The sequence below is a fragment of the Hemicordylus capensis genome, chromosome 1 (assembly GCF_027244095.1).
Source record: "Hemicordylus capensis ecotype Gifberg chromosome 1, rHemCap1.1.pri, whole genome shotgun sequence".
NCBI lineage: Eukaryota > Metazoa > Chordata > Lepidosauria > Squamata > Cordylidae > Hemicordylus > Hemicordylus capensis.
The window spans coordinates 436,617,632-436,645,201 of NC_069657.1; the positions used below are offsets into that span (position 1 = coordinate 436,617,632).

General features: G+C 46.1%; 1 long non-coding RNA gene across 1 annotated transcript; it reads left to right on the forward strand.

Moving 5' to 3' along the window:
• Window positions 1–6,042: 6,042 nt before the first annotated feature.
• Window positions 6,043–21,403, forward strand: LOC128322521 (uncharacterized). Its single transcript, XR_008305751.1, has 2 exons — window positions 6,043–6,239; window positions 20,982–21,403. It is a non-coding gene; the product is annotated as an uncharacterized LOC128322521 (long non-coding RNA).
• The last annotated feature ends 6,167 nt before the right edge of the window (window positions 21,404–27,570 follow it).

The window sequence follows — 27,570 nt, forward strand, 5'->3', positions numbered from 1 at the left end:
AGGGGAGGGGGATGAGGGATGGTGTCCTTGGACTCTGGCCCAGGGCAGAGCCAGCCAAGGTGGGCAGAAGGGACCTGATCTCAAGCAGCTACTGAGCCATTGCTCAGTGCATTAAGTTAGGACTTGGAGGGCCAAATGGAGCTGGGAATGAGAGAAGCAGAGCAGGAACAGGGGGCCAGAAGCAAGCCAAGAGTCCGAGACAAAACCAGGGGTCAAAGCTGAGCAGGTAAACCAAGAATTGAAGAATACTACTGAGCTGAGTCCACCTAATGGCTCAGCGGGGAAATAACTTGATTAGCAAGCCAGAGGTTGCCGGTTCGAATCCTTGCTGGTATGTTTCCCAGACTATGGGAAACACCTATATCGGGCAGCAGCGATACAGGAAGATGCTGAAATGCATCATCTCATACTGCGCGGGAGATGGCAATGGTAAACCCCTCCTGTATTCTACCAAGAAAACCACAGGTCACCTCTGTGCTCACCAGGAGTTGACACCCACTCCAGGGGCTTAACTATAATAGGGGAAGGGGAGACAGTTGTCTGGGAGGCCCACTGCCTTGGAGGCCCCCCAGAGGCAAGTAACATGACTGACTCTCCCAGCCATGCACCCGCCCGGGCTTCCTTCAGTTGTATTCATCCTCCAAAACTGCTGTGAGTGTTAAGATCTGGAGCTACCAGAACAGCATGTCTTTCTCTAGTACTATTAAATGACTTGCATTGTCCACAATTTACAAACCCTTTTAAAAAACAATTTACGATGATGTTCTGTTGTGGCACATAGGAGATATAGATATAGATATAGATATAGATATAGATATAGATATAGATATAGATATAGATATAGATGCTTTTTGTTACCACTATTCAGCCTCATTTAAGATTTCTTTACTTCACAAGCTGAGCTTCATTGGCAGGGAGGGGGGCATTTTAAAATCTTGTCTCTGGGCCCAATCCAACCTGGCTACGCCTCTGACCCACTCAAAAGCACACTTTTAACTTTACAGATCTGAACAAACAAGATTTTGATGCTGAGACAAAGCCTTAGTTCATACAGGAAGCCTTTATATCCCTCCTGCTTGGGAGGAATCCCATGGTCAACTCATCTGGACAGGGCCAGTCTAGGACTTGAAAAGTCTGTGTTCTGGTCTGAATGTTGTAGTGCAGCAGTCTGCCACATGGGGCAGCTATAGAAGGATCTAGCCTCAAACCAGGCAATTCCTGGCCATAAGGTAAATGCAGCAACCAGAAGTCGATCAGGGTGGTGAGGATAGCAAGTGACCAGGTGCTTCATGGCATTTTAACGTTCTAAGGATGTATCTGCTGTCCAGACTTCAACCAGTTTAATAATCCTTGCCTCTCGCCAGGGAATCCTGGGGACTATCATACTAATGGGGCATGGATGAGGCATCTCTTTAAAGAAGAAGCTCAGCACTCTCAACCAGCCACAATTCCCAGGATTCTTTGGGGAATGCTTTGTCATTTAAATACAACTTTGCCAAACAAATTTAAAGGAGTATAAAACCACTATAACAGTGTGGCATATAGATAAGCCCGTGATAAATCTTTTGATTTCAATTTGCAAGGGTCATTTACTTGATCTTTGAAAACAGATTTTATTTTACGGGACATCATGCAGTGATTAGCAAAATAATTGCTCATCCCTGAGTCAAAGCCCAGAGCTAACCATCTTAATCTAGCAAAACAAGCCAGGGATCTCAAGTAACCAGAAACCATCTTGACCTTTGGTTTTCTGGAACCTGATGATGCAAGAAGAAAAGAAAAAGTTATTTACTTAGCTTCAGTAAAATGACCATAAGAAAAGGCAAACATTGCTCTTTTGCTGCAGACTAGTCCCAACTGGTGTTCAGATCCTTTGATCCCAATTTGAATCAATAAGTGTGGGTGCTTGTTGCACTGAAGGCAAGGGAAATGCCACTTCAGAGGACAAGTGCTCAGAACATAATCTTCAGCCATGGAATACCTGCAGGCAGCTGAATTCATACATAATAATGACCTGTTTCTTACTTAGAGCCTCTTGCCATCTGCTTGGCTTAATATTTCTCTCTTACAACCAGATCGTTGGATGAATGCATATAGGAAATGAATAAGTGATTACAAGATAAATTAATGCACATGCACAGCATCAGCTTAGTTGTATTACAGCAAATACTCAACTTGAAATAATGGAATTAAATTACATTAAGATGCAATAAAAATTAACACTGTGTACACACAAAGTTAATCAAGTGGATGTTAATCTTTAGGCTATGGTAATTGCAGTTTACCACTTGATAACTCAATTGCATGGCCCAATTTCACTTTTTAAATATTAAAATCACCCAGTGTCTTTAAATAACATCAGTTTAATGATGAATGGATCATCTGAATACCTCCTCATGTGGAGAAAGGGAGTATTATCACATCAAGTTTAAGTCTCGTTTTCAACATTCCCCCCTGGCCTAATAAATACTAGTTGCAGACACATTCTGATGAAATAGTCTGAATGTCTGATTCACCAAACAAAAGTGAAGTGATAAAATAACCTCACTTTTGACTTTAAAAATCAACAAGAAAAATATGACTCTGGAGTGTGATGTTGCTTGTATCATGTGAAGTTGCTTGTATCACCTGTATCAAGAATGACTGCCTGCTCATCATGTAACATCTTATTATTCAGTGATGTGCAGCTAAATGTGCAAACTGCCTCTTTGAAAACAGTGATGTTTGAGATGATGCAATGCTTATGGAAGCTCTGAATGTTGTGTTTGAGCGGTTAAGGGGTTACCCCTCATATGTTATCCATCACTTAATAGTGCCAGAGGTGGTCCGTCCATGAGGCAAGATCAGGCAGTCACCTCAGGCAGCATATTATTGGGATGCCAGCTGGATGGCAAGACACCAACTCCTCAGCTGCTTTCCTACGCTGCTGCTCCCTCATTCAGCAGCTCCTCGCAGTCTCCTCTTCCTCCTCCAGAGCTCCTCTTCCTCTTTGCCATATAACCTTGTGCACCCACCTCAGTAGCGGAGCCAGGCCAGCGGTGGCCCGTGTCAAGCCACTGCCACGGCCCCGCTCGCCCTGCTCCCTACGTCTGATGTCAGATGTGGGTGTTAGCCATGCCCCCTATGTCTGATGTCAGATGCTGGGGGTGTGGTCTGGCTCCCAAACTGGGCCCTGTGGCCCTGTTCAGGAGTTAGATCTAGGCCAGTGCTGCATTTGCAGCGCGGCCAGGAGCGGAAGGCAGGGAGAGCCTCTCCTGGCCATGATGCAAATGCAGCGCTGGCCATCTAACTCCCAAACAGGGCCGCATGTCCCCATTCAGGAGCTAGATCGAGGCCAGCACTGCTAAATCAGCTTCCTCCGCTGACACGGGGGACTTGTTGGGGCTGAGAGGCACAACCCCTTAGGGCCGGCGGCCAGGGTTCTTTGAACCCAGTCGCCCAACGGTGGTTATGCCACTGACCCACCTCCTCCCACATACGCCCCTGGACGGATTATGAATTTTGCTTCCTCCCCCTTTTTTATAATCAGCCCAGCAGTGCAAAAGGGAAGAAGTGGAAAAGAGAGTGGGGGGAGGGAGGATGTGTGTGTGTGTGTGTGTGTGTGTGTGTGCACATGAGCACAAAATCAAGAGATGTCTATTGCTGCTCAAACTGGGGGGGGGGAGGAAAAGAGGGGTAGGAGGGTTGCACAAATGGATACATGGCTTTTGATGCCCTGCCTCAGAAACACAGAATGGGGCTGCTATTGAACGATAAAGATAACATGCATGTATGAACTCGCTCTTACTGCCCAATCCTATACATCCTTTCTTGGATGTAAGTCTCACTGTGTTCAATTGGACTTTTTCCTGGTAAAGATACATAGGACTGCAGCCTTAGTAAAGGTAAAGTGTGCCGTCAAGTCGATTTTGACTCCTGGCGGCCACAGAGCCCTGTGGTTCTCTTTTGGTAGAAAATAAATACTCATCCCGTGCAGTATGAGATGATGCCTTACAGCGTCTTCCTATATCGCTGCTGCCCGATATAGGTGTTCCATACCAGCTGGGATTCAAACCAGCAACCTTCTGCTTGTTAGACAAGCATTTCCCTGCTGCACCACTTAGTGGGCTACCACAAATGATTGCCTTTGATCAGCTTAGGCGTATAACCCCAAGTGGGAGAACTGGGAGATGTGATCGCTCTCTATGTGGCAATTTCAATGTGTACACATTAAATACATAAATTGCAGCTGGGGGTGGTGCAAGTACTAGTCCAACAACATATGGGGACCCAAGGTTGGGAACCCCTGGTCTCTGTGGCAAGGGGATTTGATTTTATAGCTGAACATGAAGCATAATTTGCAGCTTGGGCGGGGGGGATGTGTGTGAGGTCCCCTCTTAGTAGGGGCTAAAAGTTTGTAATCTTTGGCTTTGTTGGTTTCAGCCTTATTGTTTGGTACCTAAATCAATACAACAGGCAAATATGCAGAAGTGGGCATTACCTGGACAGGAAAAAAGGTAAAGTGTGCCATGGAGTCGATGCCGACTCCTGGCAACCCCAGAACCCTGTGTTTTTTCTTTGGTGGAATACAGGAGGGGTTTACCATTGCCTCCTCCCATGCAGTAAGAGATGATGCCTTTCAGCATCTTCCTATATTGCTGCTGCCCGATATAGGTACCAGTGGGGATTCGAACCAGCAACCTCCGGCTTGCTATTCAAGTCATTTCCCCGCTGGGCCATTAGGTGGCTCCTGGTCAGGAAGTAGGGTGTAAATAACAGGAAGAACATAATGGGAGGGGGACCTATGAGAAGCTGGAACTGCCACATGGTACTTTAAGGAGGATTCCCACTCCATATGTTGACAAATGTAACGGATTGGAACAAAGTTGTATGGTCACTTCTGTTGGAAGTCTGGTCCACATTAGGGAGATGGACACTAGAAATGCTGGTGACAAGCCTGTTTTGTTTAGTTCTGTTTAATTTAATCAGCTGTATATTCATCCCATACCCTTCATAAGTTCTCTGCAGGAGACAGCATTTTGCACCACAGTTCCTCTTGCCTTAGTCTTATGAAATGTCAGGATGCATTTCTTGTCTTGTTTTCAAAACTAATTACCATTACTTGCTTTTGGGGGGGGGGTGCGCGCACTCACACACGTGCAGCCTGCACTTTCCCTACTGAGATGGCTACTGCAGAAGATGAACAGAAAGTTTTGCAGAAAACTGGGGAGGCGTCTTCAGGTCACTGGGATGAAAGTGTCTGGAGCTAGAGCGTGTGCAGAGGATCAAGATTTTGCTTGCCATGTACGAAGTACTTTCAGTGATAACTTCTAGAAGAACCACCCTACAAGATCAGTTTGTGTGACCATAAGACTTTGGGAGGCTGCCTGAAATTATGCATATCCCACATCATGCTTGTGCCAAGGGAAACTATCACTACCCACTTAAGACCCCTGTTGCTTTTATATGGGGCAACATCCTTCCCACCTCCCTGGCCGCTATCCCATTGCTTTGGGAATGTTGAAAAACTTCTCTCCATGTGGTCTGGCTCTAAGCATAGAAGCAGTGCCCACTCCCTTGAGAGCTGTGCTGCTTCCATGTTATGGAATGGAAACCCCCGCTCCTCCAGTGAAAACAGTAAGAGAAGCACTTCTGTTGCTCTCTACCATTTCCCAGTGCCTTGGCTTGTACAGTCCCATACTTGTGTGCTGCTGTCCCCAGGAATGGACTCCCTTGCCTCCTTCCCCTACCATCTTTGGGAACACAACTATGTACCTGGGCTCTGTTATCTATCCCCAGCCTTCTTCTCCATGGGAGGAGAGCTGGTCTTGTGGTAGCAAGCAGGAAGTGTCCACTTTGCTTAGCAGGGTCTGCTCTGGTTTGCATTTGAATGGGAGATTACATGGGATATGGTGCCACTCTGGGAAGAATATCTGCATGCTTGCATGCAGAAGGTCCCAGGTTCTCTCTCTGGCATCTCCAAGATGGGGCAGAGAGAGAGACTCCTTCCCGCAACCTTGGAGAAGCTGCTGCCAGTCTGTGTAGACAATACTGAATGAGCTAGATGGACCAAGGGTCTGAATCGACATAACCTTCCTAGGTTTCTCTGTTCCTGTGACCTTGCCTGTTCTCTCCAGAGCCTGATCTGAATCCTTCTACTTTGCTTTGGAACAAGGGTGAGATTGACAACAGCAAAAGGCTTGAAGATCCTTGAAAGATACCCAGACATAGGAGGAAGACTCCAAAAAAGGTCAACCAAGGTAGATAATTGTGATCAGTCTCAATAAATGGCACCCCTTCCACCCTGGACATGTCCAGTTTACTATGTATAAATGACTGAATAATAAGCAGACACAAAGTAATGATGCTCCATTGATGTGGAACTGAAAATGATCCATATATACTTGCCAAGAACTATACAATATATGTGTTTTGTTTTCTTTTGTTTTTAATTTTCCAATGGCTCTACCTTTGGGGGAAAAACAGTTCCAGATAGGTTCTTCAGCCAAACCAGGCAGTAATATGGAGACGGCCAGGGTGCCGTTTTGGATAGTTTTCAGTGGGAGAGATGCCAAAAAAGGCATTCACATTTTATCACTGAACACAACATTAGTTAGTTTCTTTCTCATCCCTCTTCATTATATGAGTAAGAGAGATACCCCCAGCTGACCTCTTTGTAGCTAAACCGCAGCTTTATTTTTTGCTAAACGCTGTACAGACTTATTTTTATTGCCTCCATTTAGTTTTTAAAACAGGACAATTTCCTACCTCTCTTTGATTCATTCGGTATTTTTGGGGGGTGGGTGGGTGAGATGTTGTTCCTCCCGTGGTTTAACATATACCCTTTCTTAGTCTCCGCAGCCATCTGGTGTTCCGACATCATACTCTTGTTTCCCATTCCACAACCTTCTTTTATTTTCGTTTGTTTTATTTTGCAATATATGTATACCACTTTTCAACCATCGTGGTTCTCAAAGGGCTTCACATACATAAAGGGCTTTTCCACACTATGGGTTATGCCATATGTTTTAAAGCTCCCACCTTACTTAATAACAGGCCCTCCTACAGGCTCCAAATGCCTGTGTTGGGTTTTAAAGAAACTTGTACTAAGTGTACTAAATAATAAATAAACAAACAAACTTGTCATCCAGAAAGAGTAAAGTGTGCCATTGAGTCGGTGTCAACTCCTGGCGACCACAGAGCCCTGTGGTTGTCCTTGGTAGGATACAGGAGGGTTTTACCATTGCCATCTCCCATGCAATATGAGATGATGCCTTTCAGCATCCTCCTATATCGCTGCTGCCCAATATGGGGCCTAGAGCACCTTTCTTATGAGGCAAGGCTACAACACCTGGGGCTATTTAGTTTAGAAAAGAGACGACTGCGGGGAGACATGATAGACGTCTATAAAATCATGCATGGTGTGGAGAGAGTGGATAGAGAGAAATTTTTCTCCCTCTCACATAACACTAGAACCAGGGGTCATCTCATGAAATTGATTGCCGGGTAATCTAGGACCAACAAATGGAAGTACTTTTTCACACAACACATAATCAACTTGTGGAATTCTATGCCGCAAGATGTGGTGACAGCCAACAACCTGGGTGGCTTTAAGAGGGGTTTGGATAACTTCATGGCAGAGAGGTCTATCAACAGCTACTAGTCGGAGGGCTATAGGCCACCTCCAGCCTCAAAGGCAGGATGCCTCTGAGTACCAGTTGCAGGGGAGTAACAGCAGGAGAGAGGGCATGCCCTCAACTCCTGTCTGTGGCTTCCAGCGGCATCTGGTGGGCCACTGTGTGAAACAGGATGCTGGACTAGATGGGCCTTGGGCCTGATCCATCAGGGCTGTCCTTATGTCCTTATGTCCTTATAGGTGTTTCCCATAGTCTGGGAAACATACCAGCGAGGATTCGAACCGGCAACCTCTGGCTTGATAATCAAGTCATTTCCCCACTGCGCCATTAGGTGTCACCCATAGGGACATAGAAATCTGCCTTATTCTGAGTCAGACCATCGGTCTATCTAGCTCAGTGGTGTTTACACTTACTGGCAGTAAAGTGAACTGAAGCTCCAGTGTTTCAGGCAGGAGTCTCTCCCAGTCCTACCTGGAGGGATGTTGGCGACTGAACTTGGGACCTTCTGCGCTCAATCAGATACTCTACCACTCTGCCCCATCCCCTAAGGCAGGGGTTCTCAAACTTGGTCCCCAGATGTTGTTGGGCTACAACTTCCATAATCTCCAGCCACAAAGCGATTGTGGCTGGCAGTGATGGGAGTTGTAGTCCAACAATAACTTGGGGGCCCAAATTTGAAAACTTGATATAGCAGACTGCACTTACATGTAGCCCACCCATCCAAATGAAAACCAAGGTGAACCCTGCTTAGCAAGGAAGACAATCCTTGCTCTTTACCACAAGACCAGCTTTCTTTCCATTGTGAGCTTCAGTTGTTGCAGACAGATGTGGAGCACTTTGCTTTCTAATATTTTTGGAGCGCCACCTGCTGGTCAGCGCTTACTTCCCCATCTTTTAAAATCACTTAAAAATGATAATGAAAAGAGAAGAGGAAGGAAACACTGTCACCAGGCAGCGATGCAACAATAGCATGAGGAAGGTGCTCTGTGTTTGGCTGGAGCCCTGAAGCTTGCAAGGAAGGACACATTTCCCCCCAGAACCTGACAGAGGCATCTGGAGCTTATGGGAGAGCCTGTCATTAAGTAAGGCAGGAGCTTAAAAAGATATGGAATATATGATTGTGTGGAAAAGCCCAAACCAGCCTAATTCAGACATTATGCTGTACAAGTGTACAACTGTCTGTACACTTGTACACATTTGTGTGAGTGACTGTACCTGTGTGCATTTTAAACGTGAACCTGGATACGGGCCCTTCAAATGCATGGTACAGATAAAAAGTGTACTTCTGTACCTGTGTTCAGCATAACATGTGAATGACAGTACCTGTGTACAGATCTGTACCTGTGTACACTGTGTACTCATGGTACGAGAGTTAAATAAAATGTGTGAATGGGCCTAATGACAGAACCAGAAGAGCAAGTACTGTCAATTGTATCGAGTAATGTTATTATGATGACTTCCAGCTCTTGCTCCCCTGAAAGGCTGCGGCCCCAACAGGGGTACACAATTGCTTTCAGAACGAATAGGAATGGAACTGTACAGGACATATTCAGGCTGGTTCTCATTCGTTCTGAAATGACCACCCAAAAAGTACTGTAGTTACCTGAATGTCAGACTAGGTTTTTTCCAAGTTCTTGATGTTAGAAATGGTGTTGGTGGGGGTGGGGGGTTGTTGTATTAAATTCAGGGTCCTCTTCCTTTGGGGTAAATTTGAGTATAACCTCTATTTACACAAAAGGAAGAAGAATGAATGAGTACAATGACAAACAGAGATATGAATGAGTACAAATTGGGTTCATTTTTATGACACACACACACCCATTCGTACCCTTTTCTTTTCTTTTCTTTTTTCTTTTCTTTTCTTTTCTTTTCTTTTCTTCTCTGACTTTTGCAAGTAGTTTTCACCACTGCCTCTGTCAGCATCAGCAGGGGCTCCACTTCCCCTGGTGGCAGCCATATTTTTTACCAAAATACGGTTAACCACTAGGGGAAGCATAGCCACTTAATGGCGCAGCAGGGAAATGACTTGACTAGCAAGCCTGAGGTTGCTGGTTCAAATTCCTGCTGGTTTGTTTCCCAGACTATGGGAAACACCTATATCGGGCAGAAGCGATATAGGAAGATGCTGAAAGGCACAGCGTGGGAGATGGCAATGGTAAACCCCTCCTGTATTCCACCCCCAAAACCACATGGCTGTCGTTGCCAGGAGTCAACACCGACTCGCTGGCACACTTTACCTTACTAGAGGAAGCAGGATGAAGTCCAATGGCTTTCTCCCCACTGAGTTCTAAACAAGTTTGCTTTTCCAAACATGCATTTGGAGCTCTGTGTTAAGGAAAGCAGCTGAGGAGGACATGATCAGGAGCAGAGATGCAGTGGGTGGGGAAAGAGTTAAGCTCTTCCCCCTTTCTCTGCTCTGAACCAGCCTCCAGAAACTGCTTTCCCCTAGGAAAAACAGCTAGCAGGCTTTTGGTACATGCATATTCATATAATATGCAGCGTTGCCCTTGGTAAAGGTAGCCTCAGGGCTGCCTAGCATCAATTGGTTAATCAGTGCAATTATTTCTGCTTCCATCTTTACTGAGATGTGCAGTTATTTCTCAGAAGTGTGGAAATCAGATGTCCCTCAAGAGAGCTGAGGATCAGGACTCTCTGGTTTATATACCTGGAAGTCCAGAGTTTGGGATCTTGTCATTTTTTTTCCTGTGACAAAGTTGTTGTTTCAGTGAGAGAGAGCCACCCATCCAGTTCCTACCTCTTGCTTGAAAATTACTAAGCTGGACAGGGTGCCCTCCATTTTATCGTTCAACTAGAATCAGAGAGCAAAACTAACCTTTCAAAATGGCAGCTATTCTGCTCTGGCCTCCTCAGAACACTTCAGTTTTAGGAAGTGAAGAAATGGAGATCAGTCTCTATTTTCTGCAGTCCATTAAACTGCAAGTGGAACATTCACCTTCCCAGGGGCGTAGCAAGGTTGGAGTGGGCCCAGACACAAGATTTTTAAATGCCCCCCACTTCACTGAAGCTCAGCTCATGAAGTAAAGAAATCTTAAATGAGGCTGAATAGTGGTAACAAAAAACATAGTAAAATGATGCAAGTCACTTAATGGTACCAGAGAAAGCCATACTGTTCTGGTAGCTCCAGATCTTAACACTCAAATCAATTTCGGAGGATGAATACAACTGAAGGAAGCCCGGGCGGGTGCGTGGCTGGGGGAGTCAGTCATGTGACTTGCCTCTGGGGGCCCCCCAAGGCAGTGGGCCCCCAGACAACTGTCTCCCCTTGCCCTATTATAGCTACACCCCTGCACCTTCCTCATTTAAAGATTCCTTTGGGGAAATCTAGTTGAGTTCCAAAGAGAAACAGAGTGGGGGGTCAGTGGTGTCCTGAGATATCTTTGTGTCTGAGGCAGTAGTGGCCTGTATGGGTGGGGCAGGGTAAACAGCCCACAGAGGCAGCTCATTCCTACTTACCTCTCCCTGCCCCAGCTGCCTCATGCTGCCGCAGTATTAATGCCAGGCACATGGGCTGCTCATTCACTTGGGTTGCGGAACCATTCGGATCAGTGGCCAACACACTTGGGATTAACATGGCAGCAGGGCTGACAGGGCAGAGGCAGAGGCAGGGAGCAGAGGCAGGGAGAGGGGAGTGGGAATGAGCTACACCTGTGGCTCGTTTACTGCCCCCCCCCCTGCTCTGCCCATATAGACCACTACTGGCCTGAGGCAGGATACCAAAGGCCACCAGGCGCGGAGAGAGCCCAGTGGCAGCCCAGGTTCTGCTGCTGCGGCCACCGCAGCCCCCGCCCCCAGCATCTGACCCCCAGCATCTGACGCAAGGGGTCTGATTTCGCTCCCAAACAGGGCCATGCGGCCCTGTTCAGGAGCAAATTTAGCCAGCGCTGCATTCACAGGGAGATAACTTTTAAAGGCAGGGAGAGTTGCTCTGACTGCTCTGCAAATGCAGCGCCAGCCAATTTTGCTTACAAATGGGGCTGCGCAGCCCCATTTGCAAGCAAAGCCACGCCCTCTGCATCTGACCTAGATGCAGGGTGTGTGGCTGGGGTGCCAAGCGCGGCCCCTGATAGGCCGTGGCCTGGGTTCTTTGAACCTGTTTGCTCAATGGTGGCTCCGCCCGTGCCACCTTCTTTCCCTTTTTCAAACACTGGCTGCAGGAAGCAGGTGAGGGTATACAGAGAGCATCTTGCCACCCCATTGGTGCTCCAGTAATCTACAGGTTGAGGTAACGCCTTCACCTCACCTTACAGAAGGACTGCCCCTTCTGGGTGTCATCAGCTTCCTGATGACATCTCTCTCCAAAGTTCCAGATGACCTCATGCAGTGATTTCATGTAGATAAGAACATAAGAACGGCCCTGCTGGATCAGGCCCAAGGCCTATCTAGTCCAGCACCCTGTTTCCCACAGTGGCCCACCAATTGCATCTGGGAAACCCATAGGCAAGAGATCAATGAGGGCACACCCTCTCTCCTGCTGATGCTCCCCTGCAACTGGTATTTAGAGACATCTTGCCTCTGAGGCTGGAGGTGGCCTAGTAGCCATTAATAGACCTGTCCTCCATGAATTTGTCTAAGCCCCTTTTAAAGTCATCCAAGCTAGTGGCCATCACTACATCCCGTGGCAGAGAATTCCATAGATTAATTGTGCACGGTGTGAAAACGTACTCCCTTTTGTTGGTCCTAAATTTCCTGGCCTTCAGTTTCATGGGATGACCCCTGGTTCTAGAGTTGTGAAAGAGGGTGGAAAATTTCTCTCTGTCCACTCTCTACTTCATGCATAATTTTATACACCTCTATCATGTCTCCACATAGGAATACATGAAGGATTACTTTTTTCCAAACTAAAAATCCCCAGATGCTGTAGCCTCATATGGAAGGTGATCCAGACCCCTGATCATCTTGGTTGCCCTCTTCTTCAACTTTCCCAGTTCTATAATATCCTTTTTGAGGTATGGTGACCAGAATTGCACACCATACTCCAAATGTGGCTGCACAATAGATTTGTATAAGGGCATTATGATATTAGCATTTTTATTATTTGTTTGTTTGTTTGATTGATTGATTTGTATACCACCCTTCCAAAATGGCTCAGGGCGGTTTACAATTAAAACACACCACTAAAACAGTAAAGAGCTAAAACAGATTTAAAAACAACATAACAATTAACAATTTAAAAACATTTTAAAACAACAATTAAACAATTACAGTGATAAAAAACCCCGAAATCAGGTTTTGAATTTTAAAATAAAGCAGAAATTAAAAAACCCCACAATTTAGGAAGCTGAGAAAGCTTGGGTGAAAAGAAGGGTTTGCAGGTGTTTTTTTGAAAATTGCCAGAGATGGGGAAGATCGTAACTCAGCAGAGAGCGCATTCCACAATCTCGGGGCAGTGACTGAGAAGTTCCGTCTCTGTGTACCCACCAAACGAGTTGGCGGTAACTGGAGACGGACCTCCTCAGATGACCTCAGTGGGCGGTGGGGCTCATAACAAAGAAGACGCTCTCTTAGGTACCCAGGGCCTAAGCCGTTTAGGGCTTTGTAAGTTATAACTAGCACTTTGTATTTTGTCCGGAAACCTATTGGTGTAACTCAGGGGCTACCATTAGGCAAGGGGAGGCAGTCGTCTTGGGGCCCCACTGCCTCGAGGGGCCCCCCAGAGGCACATCACATCCCACCCGCCCATGTTGCACCCCCTATGAATTATGTTGAGTCTCTTGGAGATCGGCAGGAGCAGAAGTAAAGAAACTAGATTCAATGTGAACTAGATATTCACCGTATTCATAATGGGGATGTGAGTGTGAGTGCACTATATATATATTGTGTGTGTATATCAGCGAGGGGCCCATTTTTAAATCTTGTCTCTGGGCCCCCTCCAACCTTGCTACGCCCCTGGTGTAACTCCATCAGTAAAGGAGTAACATGGTCTCTCCGAGATGACCCAGAGACCAACCTGGCTGCCGCGTTCTGAACCAACTGAAGTTTCCAGACTATGTACAAAGGCAGCTCCACATAGAGCACATTGCAGAAGTCAAGTCTGGAGGTTACCAGCAGATGTACCACAGTTTTGAGGTCATTGATCTCGAGAAACAGGTGCAGCTGGCATATCAGCCGAAGCTGATAGAAAGCACCTCAACCTGAGAAACCAGGGAGAGGTGTGAATCCAGAAATACTCCCAGACTGCAAACCTGTTCCTTTTGGGGAAGTGTGACCCCATCTAGAACAGGGAGATCAAAATTGTCTCTAGAATTCTGACCCCGCACAATAAGTACCTCCGTCTTATCTGGATTCAGCTTCAGTTTATTCTCCCTCATACAGCCCATTACTACTTCCAGAGTTCCAGACAGGCATTTAGGGAGGATATGCCAGCTCCAGAAGAAGTTGACATGGAGAAATAGATCTGGGTGTCATCAGCATACTGGTAACACCCAGCTCCAAATCCCCTGATGATCTCTCCCAGCTGTTTCATGTAGATGTTAAAAAGCATTGGAGAAAGTACGGAGCCTTGAGGGACACCATACTTAAGCTCAGATTTTGAAGAGCAACAGTCTCCAGTTGACACCATCTGGAATCTATCCGAGAGGTAGGAGTGGAGCCACTATAAAACAGTGCCTCCCACCCCCAACACCCTCAGACGTTCCAGAAGGATACTATGGTCAATAGTATCGAAAGCCGCTTGGAGATCTAAAAGGACCAACAGAGTCACACTTACTTTGTCAATTGCCAATTGGAGATCATCCATCAAGCCGACCAAGGCAGTCTCCACCCCATAACCCACCCGAAAACCAGTTTGAAATGGGTCTAGATAATCAGTTTCCTCCAAGACTGCCTGGAGCTGAGAGGCCACCACCCTCTCAATTACCTTGGGAGGTAGGAAACAGGCCTATAATTGCTCAACTCCAAGAGATCTAATGCAGGCTTCTTTAGAAGAGGTCTAATGATTGCCTCCTTAAGACAAGGAGGCATCCTGCCCTCCCTCAGAGAAGCATTTATGATATCCACCAGGCTGTTTACAACAACCTCCCTGCTAGATCGAACAAGCCATGTTGGACAAGGGTCAAGAGAACAAGTGGTAGGCCTCACAGCTCCAAGCAGCTTGTTCACATCCTCAGGAGTCACAAACTGAAACCGATCCAGTCGAATCACATAAGAGGAGTCGTTGGGCACCTCCAGCTCAGACATCAAAATAATTGTGGAGTCTCCATTTAGGTCGGCCCGAATCCGAGAGATTTTATCTGTGGAAAACTCTTTAAACACATCACAGCGGGTAACTGATGACTCCAAATTCTGGTTCAAGGGAGGGGAGGGGATTATTTTCAATCCCCTTCCTAATGTTAATCTTGTTAACATCTTGCTGGCGTTAAACAGCATAGAGGACAGAACAGAACCCTGTAACATAAATGCCATGGGGATGACCACATTCAGGAATCAGCTACCTACCATGTTTCCCCGAAAATAAGACATACCCATAAAATAAGCCGTAGCAGGATTTCTAAGCAGTTGTGCAATATAAGCCATACCCCGAAAATAAGACATAGTGGTGATCTCTCCTGGCTCAGTAGTAGGCTGCTTGCTGAAGCTTTTCCCCTATCCCCCTGGTGTGTGTGTGGGGTGAGAGAGACCCACAGACAGGGACGTAACGATACCGGTACGGGTGGCAGGCTGCAAGCTGAGGCATACGGTAGAGGGAAGTACGGTAAAAAATCTCCTCAGAAAATCTCCTCCTCAATCTCCCCTCCTCCTGGCGCGGTGGTGTGGGAGGCGGCAAGAGTACGCCCGGAAGCGACGCCGGGCCTCGGCGTCGCTCTGCGCACTGGCGGGCGGGAGTGCGCAGAGTGACGCCAAGGCCTGCCGTCTGGCCCGGCATCGCTTCCCGGCGTACTCCCGCCACCTCCCGCCACCGCCGCGCTTACTCTCGCCGCTGCCCGCCACCGCCAGGAGGAGGGGAGATTTTTGAGGAGGAGATTTTCTGAGGAGATTTTTACCGTACTTCCCTCTACCGTATGCCTCAGCTTGCAGCCTGCCACTCCTACCGGTATCGTTACACCCCTGTCTGTGAGTCTTTCTCACCCCACACACACACCAGTAAAGCTGCTGCTCCCCAACACTGACCAGCAACAGTCTGTGGGTCTTATATGGATCATATGAGAGTTATGCAGGGCCGGACTGGGGGCACCGAGAGGGCGCCGGAATGTATGTGGGGAGGGCGCCAGAATGTTTATGGGGAAGGCGCCAGGTTTTGAGCAGAATAGGTAATTAAGGGTGAGAGTTGGGGCGCAGGGGCACCGCATGGGTAGGGCGCACTGGGAATATGCCCTGTTGACCTATGGGCCAGTCCGAGCCTGGAGTTATGATGATGTTCCAGAAGAAGATGACTTAACTATAATTGAATAATTGTAGATTGTTGTACCACACTTAATAAAAATAAGACATCCCCTGAAAATAAGCCATAGTGTGTCTCCTTGAGGAAAAATAAATATAAGACAGTGTCTTATTTTCGGGGAAACACGGTAGTAGCGATGTGTACAAAATGGATTTAGCGTTCTGTTCCGAGCTCAGAACGGAATGTTAAATCCACTGAACATTCAGTCAAAACAACTGGTCTAGCCAGTTGTTCCGATGGAACAACGACGTTTTGACTCGGAACGTTCCGAGTGCCATTTTGGATTCTAAAATGGTGCTCTTCTGGCCTCTGAACACAAGCGGAAGTCGTTTGCATGGTGGTTCTGACCATGCAAATGGCTGCTGCACATGTGCAGAGGCCAGAAGAGTGCCATTTCGGGATCCAAAATAATGCTTGGAATGCTTGGAATGTTCTGACTCAAAATGGACCATTGCATTCCAGGCTCAGAACAGGCCTTTCATTTGAAGAGTGTTCTGTTCCATGCCTGAAACACTCAAAATGGCATGTTTCAAGGAGGAACACTACAGGCACACAATGTTCTGCACATCCCTACTATCTAGGCAGAAGCAGCACTACTAAGGGACAGTGCCCCACAACACCCATTCAAAATAGCTTATCCAGATGGAGACCTAGCTCAGTCCAGGAGAATTAGCAGGCTCAGACTCCCCCATCCTTCTCCCAAAGTAAGTTATCCATCAGGGTGTCCAAGAAGATTTCAGTGCCAATGTTCAGAAGCAGCATGATACAGCATGGATGCCCAGCAGTGATCCCTGTATGTATGTATGTATGTATGTATTTATTTATTTTCTATTTCTACACCGCTCTTCCAAAAATGTCTCAGGGCGGTTTACACAGAGAAATAATACATAAATAAGATGGATCCCTGTCCCCAAAGGGCTCACAATCTAAAAAGAAACATAAGATAAACACCAGCAACAGTCACTGGAGGTACTGTGCTGGGGATGGATAGGGCAAAGTTACTCTTCCCCTGCTAAATAAAGAGAACCACCACATTAAAAGGTGCCTCTCTGCCAAGTTAGCAGCGGGCGACCAGAGGTGCTCTTACCCCTGGACTTCGGGGCCAAAGTCCAGGGCCTCCACACACCCACCCAAATCCTCTTTAGTCTGTCCTGGTTGGTGTAGTTTGTGCCCTCAGCTCAAGAACTTACATGTTAAAAAAAAAAAGACTCATAACTTGCAGTGGGGGCAGGGCCTCCGAAGGCCTTTAGGTCCAGGCTCCAATATTACCTAGGTGCACCTCTGATAGGGACTCCCAAATGTTGTTGACAAAAACTCCAATAATCCCCAGCCAAAGGCCATTGCAGCTGAGAATGCTGGGAGTTGTGGTCAACAACATCTGTAAATCTCTGTTACAGGGAACGCTGATGCCCATCCCTTTCTGGATTTTGCAGGGCAATATGTTTTTGTTTTTGTTTTAAAAGCACTCCAGAATTTCTTGTACTATATACTTAGGGGTATTCCCCTAGTATGCAGAATCTCACTCCTGTACTCCCTCTGGACCAGTTTTGATGCTCAGTTCATCTACATGTGCTACAGCTCAGAGGGTGAAAATACAAAAACATGTTTCAGCTATTCTCTGCTCTGCTCACCTGGGAACTGACCTTGTAAAAAGATGGCTGTGAAACGTCCTGCCGCTCAGGTTGGTGGAGGGACTGCAAAACAGTATTTTATTTGTGCAGTGCCAACGATGATTTAGCTCTGTACAGAGAAGCAGAAGTGGGGGCTGCCACAGCTTAGCCACCTTCTCACAATTTCTGCAAAGAGCAACTGAATGAGTAGTGATGGTGACTATGAGACACCACCTCTTGCTCATCTGCTCACAGCCATGGTGGCAGCTGCTCCTAGCAGCCATCACTGTTTCTCCGTTCACTCAGTGGCAGAGAGGCAAGCCAGCAGCAGGAACAGCTCTCCTCTCTTGTAGAGGAACGAGAGAGGGGAAGACCACCAGCACAGAGCACAGAGATGGGTGGCTGGGTGGGTGGCATTCTGCAATCTCTTCTAGGAATAGGAGTGTGCCACAAATTTCCCAAGACCAGCAAGATGAGGATATGGGGCCTAGGGTGTGTACAGCTTGCAGTGATTCCTGACATTCAGCTTAAGGCTGCACTAGTGCAACGCCAGTTTGAATCCCCACTGGTATGTTCCCCAGACTATGGGAAACACCTCTATCGGGCAGCAGTGATATAGGAAGATGCTGAAAGGCATCATCTCATACAGCACGGGAGGAGGCAATGGTAAACCCCTCCTGTATTCTACCAAAGACAACCACAGGGCTCTGTGGTCGCCAGGAGTTGACATTGACTCGACGGCACACTTTACCTTTTAGTGCAACAAACAAATATGCACCCACCCAAGCTGAGCAGATGATCAAAGCTGCTCAGTCTCTTGAGTGCTTCGTTCGCTTGCACAAAAAGGATGGCATGGCAGCTCTGCAATGTTCTCTGCAACATATACAGGCTGAGGAAGAGATCTCGCAGCAGGAGGTATGCCACAGGTTGTGCAAATGCATCCAGTTGCACACTAGTCAGGAACATAAGCTCCCAACATCGCGGAACTAGCTAGTGGAACATCCTTACACTAATGCATTTGCACTACTGCAGTATTAGGCTGGATATTATTATTATTATTATTATTATTATTATTATTATTATTTACATTTATATCCCGCTCTTCCTCCAAGGAGCCCAGAGCGGTGTACTACATACTTGAGTTTCTCTTTCACAACAACCCTGTGAAGTAGGTTAGGCTGAGAGAGAAGTGACTGGCCCAGAGTCACCCAGATAGTATCATGGCTGAATGGGGATTTGAACTCGAGTCTCCCTGGTCCTAGTCCAACACTCTAACTACTACACCATGCTGGCTCGCAGCTGGATATCAGCTGTTATGTTTCAGCACATCCGAGGAAGAGCCCTGCTGGATCAGAACAAGGTTCCATCTAGTTCAGCATCCTGTTTCCCAAGTGTCTCCAGGAAGCCCATGAGCAGGGTATGAAGGCCAGAACTGCCCCTCCCATTGCTGATCCTCAGCAACTGGTATGCCATGCTGTACTGCCCCTTTCCACCTGGAGCTTCCATATAGCCACCGTGGTTCATAGCTGCTGACAGACCGATCCTCCATGAATTGGTTCTTTTACAGCCATCTCAGCTGGTGCCTTTATATATCAACATACAAAGCTACCTTATACATTGGTCCTTCTGGGTTAGTAATATATAGTAGATACTGTATATACCATTCAAGATGGGGGAAAGGAGTGGAGGAAAAGCTCTGTTATTATGGGTTTCCCCCCACTGCTTTATTAACCTTAAGTTACAATACTACTAGAACTAAGCTAAGAGAAAGAATCCATGACATGGAGTGGCAAATTGACTGGGGCGTTATACCAGACAATGTTTTCTTGGGCAGTCGGATCATGAATCATTCCCCTGCAAATTATTTGTCTCAGATCCACAGAGTTCCATAGAGCTTTGACACTGGCCTGTTGTAACGCCCTGCATACGGCACTGCTGGTGGGAAGATTCCAAGGAACTCCCTTGAAGAAAACGTTTGCCCTTGTGGTTCCGGGGAGATTGAAACCACTGTGCACGTCCTCTTGTATTGTCAATTTTATCACAATATCCGACTTAAGCTTATTTCTCCTGAAATTACCTCCTATCCAGACTCTACTGATAAATTTTATTTGTCTCTTCTTTTAGCGGATCAGAATCCAGCTAGGTCATATAATGTTGCCAAATACTGTTATATTGCTAGCAAAATCCGATCTGAAGTTCTTAATAACCAATAATCAAAAATCAATTATTTGAGAACCCCTGACTCTGATTCATATATATTAGGTTCTTATTTAGATATTTTAGTTATTTTAGATATTTTAAAATGTTTGTTTTTAATAGCTAATTTACTAGTACCATTTCTTTTGGAGATTGATTGTATGATTCCTATCTCATTCTGGTCAATGACTGAAATAAAGACTTGACTTGACCTGGGTTAGTACTGTCTATATTGACTGGCAGCAGCTCTCCAGCATTCAGACAGGGGTCTTTCCCAGCCTACTGGAGATGCCAGGGATTGAAGCTGGGACCTACTGCATGCCAGGCAAGTGCTCTACCAATCTAAGCTATGGCCCCTCCTTAATCACCACATCTTATGGCAGTGAATTCCACAGATCAAGGGTTCTCTTTGGCCCACAAATTGTGAGCCCTTTAGACTGTGAGCCCTTTGGGGACAGGGATCCATCTTTCTTACTTACTTACTTACTTACTTACTTACTTACTTACTTATTTATTATTTCTCTGTGTAAACCACCCTGAGCAATTTTTGGAAGGATGGTATAGAAATCGAATGAATGAATGAGTAGATAGATAGATAGATAGATAGATAGATAGATAGATAGATAGATAGATAGATGATGTTTTTGGATTACAACTCCCATCAGCACCATTGTGGTTGGGGCTAATGGGAGTTGTAGACCAACAGCTCTACAACTAACTTGGGCCTTTGTCCATTGTGGCTGGGGCTGATGGGAGTTGTTGTCCAACAGCACTACAACTAAATTGGGGATTTGGCCATTGGGGTCCAAAAGCATCTGGGGAACCAAATTAGAGAACCCATGTCATAGATTAATTATGCAGAGCATGCAGAAATACATTTTCTGTCTTGAACTTAATGCCTATCAATTTCATGGGGTGAGTCCAAGTTCTAGTATTATAGAGGGAGAAAACATTCTCTCTGCCCAACTTCTCCATACCATATGCTATTTTATATAACCTCCAGTTTGTAGATGGTACTATACTATTTCCTTACTGATCTGTTCTGTATGTTGTTCACTTTTGGGTCGGTCCTGAGAAGAAGTTGGAAGTTCAGGTATGTCCTAGAATGTGGGCTACTTCTGAGATGTCTTGCTATGATTTCATAAGTTCTATTTCTTTCAGCAGGTATCTCTGCAAACATCCAGGATGGGCACTTTGTATTAAAGGTGGAAAGAGAACACTAGTTCCCTGGAATCAAAATTCTGCACTGCACATCAAATATAGGGTTGACTTTTGCACACATTGGATTGTAAAGTATAATGGAACTCTGGTGCTTAAGTGGTCCTTGGGGGAATCAGAGTGTTGGCAGTAGGCATGCTGAAACTGTCAGGACTTCTTAGTTTAGAAGAAGATGAACTAATGATGGAGGTCTATAAAATTATGAACAGGGTGGAGAGTGTAAATAGGAAGACTCTCTAGCCCTATTCACACATTGCGTTCTATGTATGTACAGTCTGTGTACAGTGTATGCATGTACAGATTTGCACACACATACACTAATTCATGTTATATTGTACACACATTTAGTATATTTCCTATCTGTACCTGCATTTGAGAAGGTTTGTTCCCAAGTTCACTTATAAAATGTATGCAGGTGCAGTCATTCACACAGAAATGCGTGCATGTCCACAGACACCTGAACTCACGTACAACATAATGTTTGAATAGAGTTTATCTCTCTCAATATTAGAACTCTGGATCATGCAACAGGATTGACTTTTAGCAAGTCAAGGGCGACAACAGAAACTTCCCCAAAGGCATGCTAAACATTTGGAATTGGTTTCACTTTCATTTGGTAGTGATGGTGGCCTGCAGCTTGGAAAACCTTTGTAAAGAATTAGCCAAATTAATCTAGGATGAGTCTTATCAAGGGGTATTAATCATGATAGCAAAATAGAGCTTCCTTGTTCAGAAATGGTAGAGGCCCAAGCCACAAGTGGTGGCTATCTCTACTTTGCTCTGTAAGCAACAGTTGTGCTCAAGGTTTTTGTACAATGATGTCTGGTGACTGGCTTATCGTACAAGATTATCAATCATACAACATTTATTACCAGGAAGTTACCAGGGGTGGATCTTATCTATGGGCAAAGTGGGTGGCACTCATCTTAAATGTCTCAGTCAGCCATGTTGTCTCTGCCTCCATTTTGTGTGCCTACAACCTCCCTCTCTTATTACCTGCTGCTCTTGCCTGTAGCCTGCTGCTGCTTTAAGAGTTGTGAGGTGGGGGACGGTAGCGAATGAAAAGCCTCAGATCTTTTAAAATATTAATATTAATAATGCAGGAGCCAATAAGCATGCTCACTTTTGTTTTTACAAAGTGGGCAATCCTAGGATCACCCTATAAACCGATCAGTGAGGGACTACGCTGATTAACTCCTCAGGCAGCCAATCACAGTGCCCAGAGGGTGGGGAAATATATTTTTTGAGATACTCAGAAGAATCCAATCACCATACATCGAATAAACAACAACAACAACAACAACAACCCCCAGTGAGGCACTACCTTGGTGTGGTTGTGGGGCTTGCGTGCTCTGAGGAAGGTGAGAGCTATGCCAGAGGCCCAACCATACTGGACAGGTCTCACCAGAGGAGCCAGACGAAGAGTGCCTCTCCCATCAACAATATGGTGAGATGTAACTTTAATAAATCTATACCGGATTGGTCGTCGCCCGGGTCAACAAGGACCATGCCAGGTGCTGCAGTCCCTGGACATCTGATGGCAAGTGGGCTACAGGACTTGATCTTCAGTTGAGCAACCAGGGCTGGAGACTGCAAGGTTACTGGAAGAAACGTCGCTTAACCGGAAAAAAAATATGAAAAATGCCAACAAGGAAATAATGATCTGCTATTACAAGTCTAGTCCAACTAGAAGAGGTTATTTTAAAAGAATGTTCCAAACTACAAATCAAAACTTTGCCCACTTCGGGCCTCTGAGCACACTCTAATGTATATCAACACATTTAAAAAGGAGACACCTTTTTTGCAGCCATAATATTTACTGATGAGAGGTGGGTACAAAAAAGAAACAGAGAACATAGCAATCTTGGCATCAGAGAAAATAACTACCTGGCATTTTGCTCGACAGCTTCATTTGTCTTTGTGGCCAGCCTGGCATATGTCTTTGAACAAATAGATTGCTCTCCTCCCATTCATTACCTGATCCATGGCAATTATTGCAGCCAGCAATCTAATTATGCTAATAGGGAGAAGCCAAGGTACATACCAAACAGTCAGCAGTTTCAGTGGATGGACAACAGTCATGGAGGGGGTGGCAGAGGAAGCAAGAGCTGGTGCTAACATTATCTGGGGATAATGTTAGTTCTCAGTCCCCCGACCCAAGGGTGATCATGCAAAAGAGACTGCCATTGTGGTCATGGCTGTATGATAAACGAGAGGGAGAGGTGCAGCCAATTCTTCTAAGAACCAGAACACATGTAAGTGGCACAGCACAGAGAATGCCCACCTTATGCGGTCAAATCAGTTGGAGATGTGACTCCATAAGCATTGACTTTCAGTACTCATGATTCCTATTGATCACTAAGGACATTGGGAGTTAAGGCAGAGAGTATAGGACTATACTCTCTCTCTCATTTCTTGTATCTCTACTCCAAGCCTCTTCTGATTGGCAGACAGATACTCTTAGAACACTCCTTTCTTTGTTCTCTCGGTTCCTTCTCCCTTTCACCATGAAGTCATTAGTAAAGGGTGCAGGCTTTTCTATCTGTAACTTCTTCCGATAAACCTTTGCTTACTTTAAGCAACTGTCTCCAGATCTCCTCTGTGAGTTTCTCTGCCAAATAAGGGGTTGATTCAAATTCTCCCATACAAAATCCTCCCAGGAGACCCTCCTGCCACTGGAGGTGGTAGATGCTGTTCATAAGCAAGGCTCCTCTTGAGGTGTTGGGACCACTGCCGAGCCGTGCCCGCCCCTGGTAACAGCCCTAGAGAGAGTGCAGTTTGGTTCACCATTCCTGTCCTAACGTGGCCCACTGAGTCACCAATCAGAAGGCCAGCAGTGTGATGCAGCTGCTAAAAAAGTTAATGCAGTCCTGGGCTGCATTAACAAAGGCAGTAACAGAGTGCCCAGAAATCATAGTTCCATGCTAGTCTGCTCTGGCCAGACTTCACTTGGAATGCTGTGTCCAGCTCCGGGCACCACATTTGAAGAAGGAGATTGATAAACTGGAGTGGGTTCAAAGCAGTGATGTGTGAGCTGGCTTGCATCGAGCCAGGCTCAACATCAAACCTAAAAACATGCCTGTTTAGTCAGGCTTTTTAGTTCATAGTTTTAAAGCTTTGGTTTTAGAGCTTTTATTGTATTTTAAATTGTTTTAATTATGTTAATGTTTTAATGGTTTTATATTGTCAATCGCCCAGGGACTTTTTTGTATGGAGCGGTATATAAATGTAGTAAACAAACAAACAAACTGGCCCTGTTGGAGCGGTCCATCCAAGTTCAAACTGGACCACCCCTGGTTCTTAGAACTGGCTTGTGGGCCTGCTCAGGGGGCCTGCCTAAGAAGAGGGAGTTGCGAAAGGGGAATGTTTTATCTTTAGTTTCCCAGTGATGGGGGTGCGACATTGTAGGTGTTGGCAGGGGCTCCTCCACTCCCCCCCAACCAGCCTCCCATGTGCAGAGACCCTTAGAGTGTGTTCAGAGGCCCGAAGTGGGCCACAGTCAGCCCAGCCTCTCATTTGGGAGGCCAATGAGGAGGGTTGGAGGAGCCCCTGACACTTTCTCCAATGTCATTGCCACGGCTGCCACGGCAATCCCCGCTGGCAGGAAACAAAAGGTAAAGGATTCCCCTTTCATCGCCCCTTCTCCTTCTTAGGCTACTGGTAAAGGGGAATCCTAGCCCAATTCCCTTTTACAAGTATGCCCCCTGAGCTGGCCCGCGAGCCAACTTGGCTGGCTTGATGGCTGAACTGGACCCAGTTCACCTGAGCCCAAGCCCAGGCTGGGCCAGGTTGGCTCGAATCCGGTATGGATTTGAGCTGAACCAGCAAAACCGGCTCCATGTACATCCCTAGTTCAAAGGAAAGCAACAAAGAAGATGAGGGGTTTAGGAACCAAGTCCTTTGAGGAATGTTTACTGAGTATGCTTAGCCTGGAGAAGAAAAATGATAGCTGTCTTATATGAAAATATATGTGTGTGTGTGTGTGTGTGTGTATATATATATATATATATATATATATATATATATATATATATATGAATATATATATTACAAAGAACAAACAGCAGGTTTGTTTTCTGTAGGTTCTGAGGGCAGGACTAGAACCAATGGATTGAAATGACAAGGAAACAGATTTGCAAGGAAGCAGGATAGACATTGGGAGGAATTTCCTAACTCTAAGAGCTGTTAGGCAAGAGAATAGTTCTCTGCCCATGCAATGGTGGACTGTCTTTTTCTAAAGCAGGGCTGCACCATTTCAGCCTTCCAGCTGTTTTTGGATTACAACTCTCATAATCCTCGGGTGCAGTGGCCAATAGTCAGGGATCAGGGGAGTTGTCGGCCAACATCTGCAGGAGGGCTGGAGTTGTGCAGCCTAGCGGCTTCCACAGACTGGTAGGGGTCTTTCAGTTATGCTTTAGAGGGAATGATTAGCTGTCCAGAATGGGCTGGACTGGGCTGGACCTCTGCAGTCAAGGTCACTGGGTGGTGTCCACTGATTCCTCTTCCTTATCATGGGTGGACCTTACTCCATCTGGACTCCATCCCTTAGGGCATGTCTTGTCTCAGGCTTTGCCCTGGCCATCTGGTTTCTGGACTTCACTGATGCACCCCTTTGCCCATATTTCAGAGTGTTCTTGAGCTCTCTGGGGCGTAGTTCTCTATTTCTTGAGAAAGTCCTTTGTCCTTCTACAGATAACACCTACTGTCCATGACCACACACTCTGGCAAAGATGCATGATTAAGTGTTTTCCTACTGCTACTGTTCTTATCTATTATTGCAAGCTGTTAGAGTCTGTAACCAAAGCTAAGAGCAGAAGCTAACATTTCCAACACAAGCTAATATTTAGTAGGCAGGTCCTGGAAGTCCAGCTTTGGCCCAACACCCAGCCCTATCTGAAGATGCCAGGGATTGAACCTGGGGCTTTCTGCCTGTGAAGCAGATGCCCTGCCACTGTGAGCTACAGCCCCGTTCCAGTTTGCAGGAAATGTCTTTGGCAGCGGAGGGAGAAATAAGTGCGCTTGATCAGGGTCCAGGTTCTAGAGGAGCCTGGGCTATTAACTTTATTTTCCTCACTGTTAGAGTCACTTTTTTCACCAGCTAACATAAGACAACTTTTGCAAGACTTGAAGTTTTGAACTGCACAAATGTCCTTTTCAAAATACATTCCCCCCACCTAGAACTGCAAATTCTGTGTCTGGTTCAACATTAAAAACAAGCAAACCCTGGACTATAGATTATGTGGGCTTTGCAGCTACTTGTAGGCATAGTAATAATCATCATAACAATTGGCATGCATGAGGAGTAGAAGAGAGTACACGGCTGGGAAGGAGGCTGAAGGAAAAGGGAACAATGCAATGTCATCTTCTCATGCCAACTGTCGCAGATCAATACTGCCATGAGAATATATCTCTTCTGTGCTCTGCAGAGAGCCTGTGGTGGATGCAAGCATCATGGTGTGTGTTGCATGTGGCAATTCATTGAAGGACAAAAAGAATGTGAATATCATGTTGGCTGGCTTCAGGTTATCCCCATTCGCTGTAGCTATTATCAGCCTTTTCACTGACACATGGGAAGTGCAGGAGTCCAAGAACTTGAGATATGAATATTTCTTTCTTATATTTTTATTCATTGTCTATCCCTGCCTAAAGCCTTAAGGCAACTAACCTAAAACTTATAAAAGTCACAGTTAAAACAGAAACAAGAACAACTTTCCTTTCCTTCTGCAGACCCCCAGCAAGCAGCAGCTGGTACAGAGTGTTCTTTTCTGGGATTTCCTGCAGCTTTTCCTTCCTTGTCTGATGAATAGGACCATCCCTTTACCACAGTGTTTTTCGTGGGAGGCAATGGCCTCATTTGCACGTAACACAGCATCATGGGTACAATGGGCCCATGATTCCACTCCCCCCCCGCCCCCGCTGCTCACTCTCGAGTTCTCATTCACACATAAAGGACAGGAGGCTCTCTGCAGTCAGGGAGGCTGTAGAGAGGAGGGGGAACTGGCTGCGTGGGCTTCCTTCTTGACTGAAGGACAGCCCTGGCAGCCAATTGCAGCCAGAGTGAGGGAGGAGCTTCCTGGGACTGCAGCACAGCGTTTGGAAGTAACGCTGGCACCACCAAACCAGAAGTAGAGGCGGTGAAACCCAATACAAACTGAAGGCACATACTGGTGTCTTGGGAAAGAAACCTCGAGTCACTTTTAGGTCCGAACTGTGCTTGCACGCATTTGGACAAACAAACATTTCCACCTGAGGCCCCTTGAACTCTGGTTTCATTTTATGTGTGAATGCGGCCAGTGGCTGCAACATCCCAATAAAGGTTTGAGTGGAATATTGTTTTTTAGCAAGCGGTGGCACTTCCCCCAGAGCACTCTGCTCATTCTAGCCTCTATCCTGCAGCACAGTATAATGCAAAATATATGGACAATGACTGACAAAAACAAGAGGAACCGGACATGGCAGAGGGATGGCTGAGCAGGAATTCCAGTGGTCAGGATCAGGGCCTCTTCAGTGCTCTCCATGCCTTCATGTCACT